The following is a 6,061-nucleotide window of genomic DNA, read 5'->3' as shown; positions in this document are numbered from 1 at the left end:
TAAATCCATTATCATAATTCATATCCTTAATGCTTTGTTAACTCGTCAAATGGGTAGATTTATAGGGGTAGTCAAATAATATTTCTATAAACTTTCATACACTTTTTTGTTTGAGTGATTTTCAGATATTCCCTAAAAATCATAAGATTTCTCATGATATTCAGAGAGCATATTAGAGAGTCTTTGTGACTTGTAGACACAGAAAAAATGTGATTTGTAAACAGTGTCTGTGATTTGCAGAGACAAAAAAATGTAAAATATCTAACCAAAAATTCAAAACTTTTACCGACTTTTTTATTATTTATTTTATTTTGAAACTAGGCATATGCCCGTTCTGCCCCCTGACAGTGTATCCACCAAGCCTACTCCACCTGAGCAAATCCGACCCCCTTCCCCACAGTGACATTAGTATTAGTAGTGTAATTACACGAGATCTCCAATGTTTGAGCGGAGACTCGAACTGCTGACTTCCTACTTGAGAATCAGACTCCTGACCAACTGGGCTGACCCCGAATGGATTTTTACTGATTACTTTATTATGTACGTTATAATATTAATAAAAGTACCATGATACCTAGTAAAATATGTGTTTATTGTCAAAATAAATCTCACTATTGTTCTATACCTTTTCATTCTCTTTATTCCTTTCATCCCACATTTTATTTGCTATGCTATCTCGCTACTGGTTTACTGCGCAAATGGTCTGTTCCTCGGTCATCGGCTCAAATAAAAAAAAGAGAAATTTTTTTTTGGTTTACTCACAAAAACAAATATTCCCAAAAAATTTCAAGTCTCCAAAATATCACCTCTTGGGGAGAGATTTATATCATGCCTATTTTCCTAAAAAAAGTCTCTCCAAATCTCTGAAAATGAAAATCAATGACTTTCAATTCTCCTTTGAATAATAGGGATGTTGGAATGACTCTTATGAAATCCTAATCCAATAACATGGAGTTTGAAAGAATTTAAATAACCTAAAAAAAATGACTAACCAATAACCAGAGACATTAGGAAGCTCTCCAAAAATCTCTATGGACTAACAATAGATTCAGAAACTCTCTTGAAATAATTCAAAATCTCAATTGAGTCCATGTTAGGATTTTTCAAAATAATATCTCTAAGATGTACCCCATTCCAAGTAAATTTTGTGGGGCATAAGAATAATAAAATGATAAAACATCAAGATGGAATGGTGGATCATCTTAGCATCCCTAAGGATATGAGTGGTTTGCGTTTTAGAAATTTAGAAAATTTTAATTTTATCTTTCTTTCTAAAATTGGTCGGAGATCTAGCAGTAACGATAATGCTTTATGGATTCGAGTAATTTTAGCCAAATACTCAAAAAATTGCAGTTTTATTTATTTAGATTAACAAACTTATGGAGTATTCGTGGATTTGGAGATTGTTAAACAATACTCCATGTAGGCAATAAAATATGATACCAAAATTATCATATGACTAGATTTTGGGGTATAGTTCTTGATATTCCTGCTACAAATTCTTCGTATCAGATGTTAGGATCCGTCACCAAAACTAGAGGATCCTAATACCAAAGGTATATAAAAAGAGAATCGGTATTCTAATATTTAATTCCTTGGTGGCTTATTTAAGTGGGAGGATGTTAGTTAGGGTTATTTATTGTTTGGTACTCAGATTTCGGCACACGCTTGAATTACACTCCTGGAATCAGAAACCACTATAGTAGCTATCATCCCACGATCTATAGTCAACACTACACCAATTGCTATAATCATTAGTGCTTCTGCAATGTAGTTTGAGATTATTCCTAAGCCAACTACCTGACCACCTATGAAACAGTTGTTGGTTCTAGTAAAAAAAATTGTAAATAACTAAAAAGTAAAGCTTATATAAAATCAAATCTTGACGAGTAGATGCAACAACAGCAACAATTGTGGCAGAAGTTAATAGAGGCACGTATTGGAGATACGATGTTCTAAAAACAATATCTCTTGCTACTCCTCTAAGCAGAGTGATGTTATAGCATTAGCGAGCTGTCTCCGGGATACAACTATTGTTGGTATCTTTTGATGTGGCACACAAACAAAATATCTTAAGAGCTTGGCAGTGGTATAAAACAATGAACTTGAATGGTTTACAGTAAAACAAAACAGTTAACAGGAGAACAAAGAAGCACACACATCATACGTAAAAGAGAGAGTAAGATTTTTCACGGGTACGACAATCACGTACATACAGAGAGTAGGAAAGAACATGTGTGGAAAACACTACGAAAAATTTTAGTAGAAAGATAGGATCTAATGAACCCACACCACTCCCTCACACAAAAGCCTGTTGACCCAAAGGGCCATGCCCTTTATCTAAAGGAAAAATTAGGCTAAAGCCCCACTCATGGATTACCCATAATATGAAGTCCCTAAATAAAAAAAGTTTAAATCTAGGTCCCGAATTTTTAAAAGACGTTCATATCCTCATGTATATTGTCAAGCCCTTAATTAAATAAAATTTAAATTTAAGCCCAAATTATTAAAATATAGTAAAATGATGTCCCCACCATCCCGCCGCCCACCACCACCTCTGACCACCAACCGCTATCGTCGACCACCACTATTGTTATTACAGCCAACACTATACAAAATTGGTTCCAGATACACCTCGTTTCCTTTCCCGACGCTGCTAAATGCAATTCTTAATTCCTTTGGAGTGGACTAGAGTCTGAGTTGGTACTGAATCTTGCTTTTGAAGTGAAAGATTAGGTTTATTATCTTTGAGCATGTGCTTGTACTGCTGAAAGCTGATAAAGAGTTTCAGGTCCCTTTAATCAAAAGCCACACCCTGTATTAGTAAACCATGTTAGTTATCCATCCTTTGGTCAGTTTTTACTAGCGATGACATGCCAAGCTAGTTTCTTAATCTTGTTTGGGAAGAGAGTCAGTTAGTCAATGCCTTGCTCTACCATTCAACTCAAGATTACAGACCCTGCAGCATATTGATATATAGCCATAGGGTCCGGTTGTGGTGTGCTTGAACAGGGTACCACCTGATGATTGATGACAGTCACAGTCCACATACACCTGAAAAGAATAATTTGTGTTGGCTAAAGGGTAGAACTTTTTAGAGGCAACATCAGCAGAAACCTCATTACGTGGGGATGAGGCCTGCCATTTGAATTCAATATTTAAATCAACAGTCAGACGTGTGCGGTACTATGTCGAAAAATTCCTGCCACATTGGATCCCATTTAGTCTCATAAACTAAACAACAAGAATGCTTTCTGCTAAACTTGGATTCTGAACTTTATGCTTCTTCTCTAAATACATCATTATCAATTCTTCCCATCTCATTTCCATTATTATTTATTAGCTGCCAAAATTTCTTCGTGGTCAATAACATCATTGGAGCAGCCATGAATGGTCCAAGTTTGTTATTTACACACTCACACAATTGCTGAACTTGTTTGTTTTTAAGTCGTTGTCTAACTCATTTTTATTAGTTTTGTTTAAACCCTGTCTAATCACGTTGATGTGCTCTCTAACTACATAGACCAGGTCGTCCTGTTTTTCATGTTATAGTTGTACTGTCCACACTATAAATATCATATCCCTTTTCATATACCAAACAATGAAGCAGAAGAAAATTTGATCAATCTCTGAAGAAGTTCTTATATACAGTGAAAACTGAACAGCATTGTGTTATGGCATCATCAGCTGAGAATCCGCAGATGGCGCCGACTCTATGCAGTGTCACAGCAGCACCACCGCCAACGCCATCAACGCTACCGAGCCTTATCTCCACCACTGATGCGGCAGACGCTCTCTCTCGTTTACTCCATCGTCTCCCACCCACTCTGTCTCTCCCTTCTCGTCTCGCCCCTCGTACCACCTCTCCACCTTCTGTCGCGTTCTCGCAGGACAATCCAAACTTCCTCAACCCCATCCTTTCCTCTTCTTCCACCTCTTCCAACTCGGTTTCTTTCAACTCACCAACCACAACATACCCTCAAAACTTGCCGTATCCGCTGAGCAGGAAGCTCTCTCTCTTTTGAACCTTCCAGCCAATTAAAAACATCTAATTTTCTCTGATATATGGCCTCTAAGCTTTGACTACAATGATGATGGCGAGGAAGACGGCGAAGATGGAAATGGCGAGTCGTTCTGTTTCGACAAGTCTTGCAGTACTGAGTCAACTCAGTCATTATCATCCTTGAAAGAGTTCGCTCATTCTTTAGAGAAAGTTGGTTTGGAGACCATCAAAGCTTTATCGCATGCTGCCGGTTTTGAGAACCCATTGGGAGAAGATGACGCCACGGACGAGGTGCATAACGGAACTGATTGTAAATCAGATCACGAGAATGATCAAGATATTATTAACGGCAACAGTGAAATGATCAGTACGGATGATAATAGTACTGGTGGCAGCGAAAGGATTGCTAAAGATAAAAAGCTATTTTGCTCGTTTTAAATTCGAAGATTATGCTTGGCGAGTTTATCATGAGAGGCTTCCGTTCAAGGACCCGCTGGACAGATACCGTGTCTCTGATGATTGAGTTGAAAGTTTTCATGGTGTGGTGATGTAGAACATAGAAGTGGGAGAAGCCGTCGTAACATTGAAATATTTAACAAGTTGTCTGCCATATACAATAGGCTTTTGCCATTTGGGGAGAGGCCACCACCTTCCCGGCTAAGTAGAGAATAAGACGGGTAATTAGGAGGACTGTTGAGGAGCCAGGATGAACTGAGAGCGGGGCACTGTAATGGTTTAGTGAATTGAGTCCGGATAAGAAGACCCCGGGTATCATGGGCCGAGGGGTTCTTAAAATTTAAGGCCGAGCAAAAAAAAAAAAACAATCATAATGAACAGAAAATATAAACGCGTAAAGTAAATGAGACTATGATTTGCGTGGTTCGGTTCTAAGACCTACATCCACTGAAAGTTGGTTTCACTATGATCATCTGAGGTTATAATTGATAGTCGGTGACTCTGTATAGGGACCGAAGGTAGGATAAGAGGATAAAACTCATACTTACTATTACAAATTCTCTTCCTTATAATAGTTCTCTTTCCGAAAATTTGGTCTACCCTTCTCCTCTAGTCTAGATGGGTATTTATAGAGTTCTTGTGTGGATAGATGCCTCTGACCCTTCTAAAACTTATCTTCTTGGTAGATGTGTCGGTATCGATGAGGGGCTTTGTGATTACCCGATCCTTCTAATGTTCATGTGCTGCTACGATGACTGGCCTCCTTTTGCTCCACATAATAATTGACACGTGTCGTATTTTTTTAACATTAAATGCGGGTAGTTGGGTCAGACCGCACGCACCAGACAGTTGTTCCTACTGCTGTCATTTATTTGTCAGTGGTGTGCATCTTCTCCGTCCATTTTCAACCTATCTTGGGGTGGGGAAAAGTAAACTTTGAATCCTCTATAGTGTTTTTTGAATCCTCGCTCATCAGGTTGCCCAAGTCTTGATACCGTCGGATTCACTTGGTGATGTCGACGTGGCGAATGGTTCTTAGGTGTAACAACGTGTCATCAAAGGTCGATATTCATGCCTCCACATGTGCCACACGTGTAACTTTTCCTCCACTTGGATGGCTTTGCGATCATGTGTATACAAGTCAATTACTACTCATGCACATCATCTTTAACTAATAATAATGTAACCGTCTCTAAAGTTACTTTCGTCTAGTCTGAACTAGTCTTTACATTAAACTAAAAAAAAAACTGAATTAGTCTTAAAGTACTGTCCATAATAGTGCTCGGAGAAAAGTAGATAAGATAAAGAAACACAAGGTGATATAGCACATCCAATTATTGGTTGTATTATACTGTTTGGTGGCATGTTCTTTTGCATTTTTTAACTTTTTTTCCCCATTTTTCATAAGTTAGGACGAAGGAAAGTTTTATAATCGGGTCTTGATCATCATACCTAATGACTTTAATTGGTATGTTAGACATATATATATATATGTAAGTTTAATTTGTTTAACCTTGCCATTTGGCTCCTTGGACGGAAGCTGTCACCAAATATTTGAAGCTTAGAAAACCTGAGTGTTCAACAATTGGAATTGGACACGAA

The 6,061-nt window shown here is 37.9% G+C and overlaps 1 pseudogene; it reads left to right on the top strand.

The window, feature by feature from the left end:
- Nucleotides 1-3,674: 3,674 nt before the first annotated feature.
- Nucleotides 3,675-4,695, top strand: LOC113313081 (annotated as a pseudogene).
- The last annotated feature ends 1,366 nt before the right edge of the window (nt 4,696-6,061 follow it).

The sequence above is a fragment of the Papaver somniferum genome, chromosome 9 (assembly GCF_003573695.1).
Source record: "Papaver somniferum cultivar HN1 chromosome 9, ASM357369v1, whole genome shotgun sequence".
Lineage (NCBI taxonomy): Eukaryota > Viridiplantae > Streptophyta > Magnoliopsida > Ranunculales > Papaveraceae > Papaver > Papaver somniferum.
The sequence above is the reverse complement of the archived record's forward strand: the minus strand, read 5'-3'. Positions and strand labels throughout refer to the sequence as shown.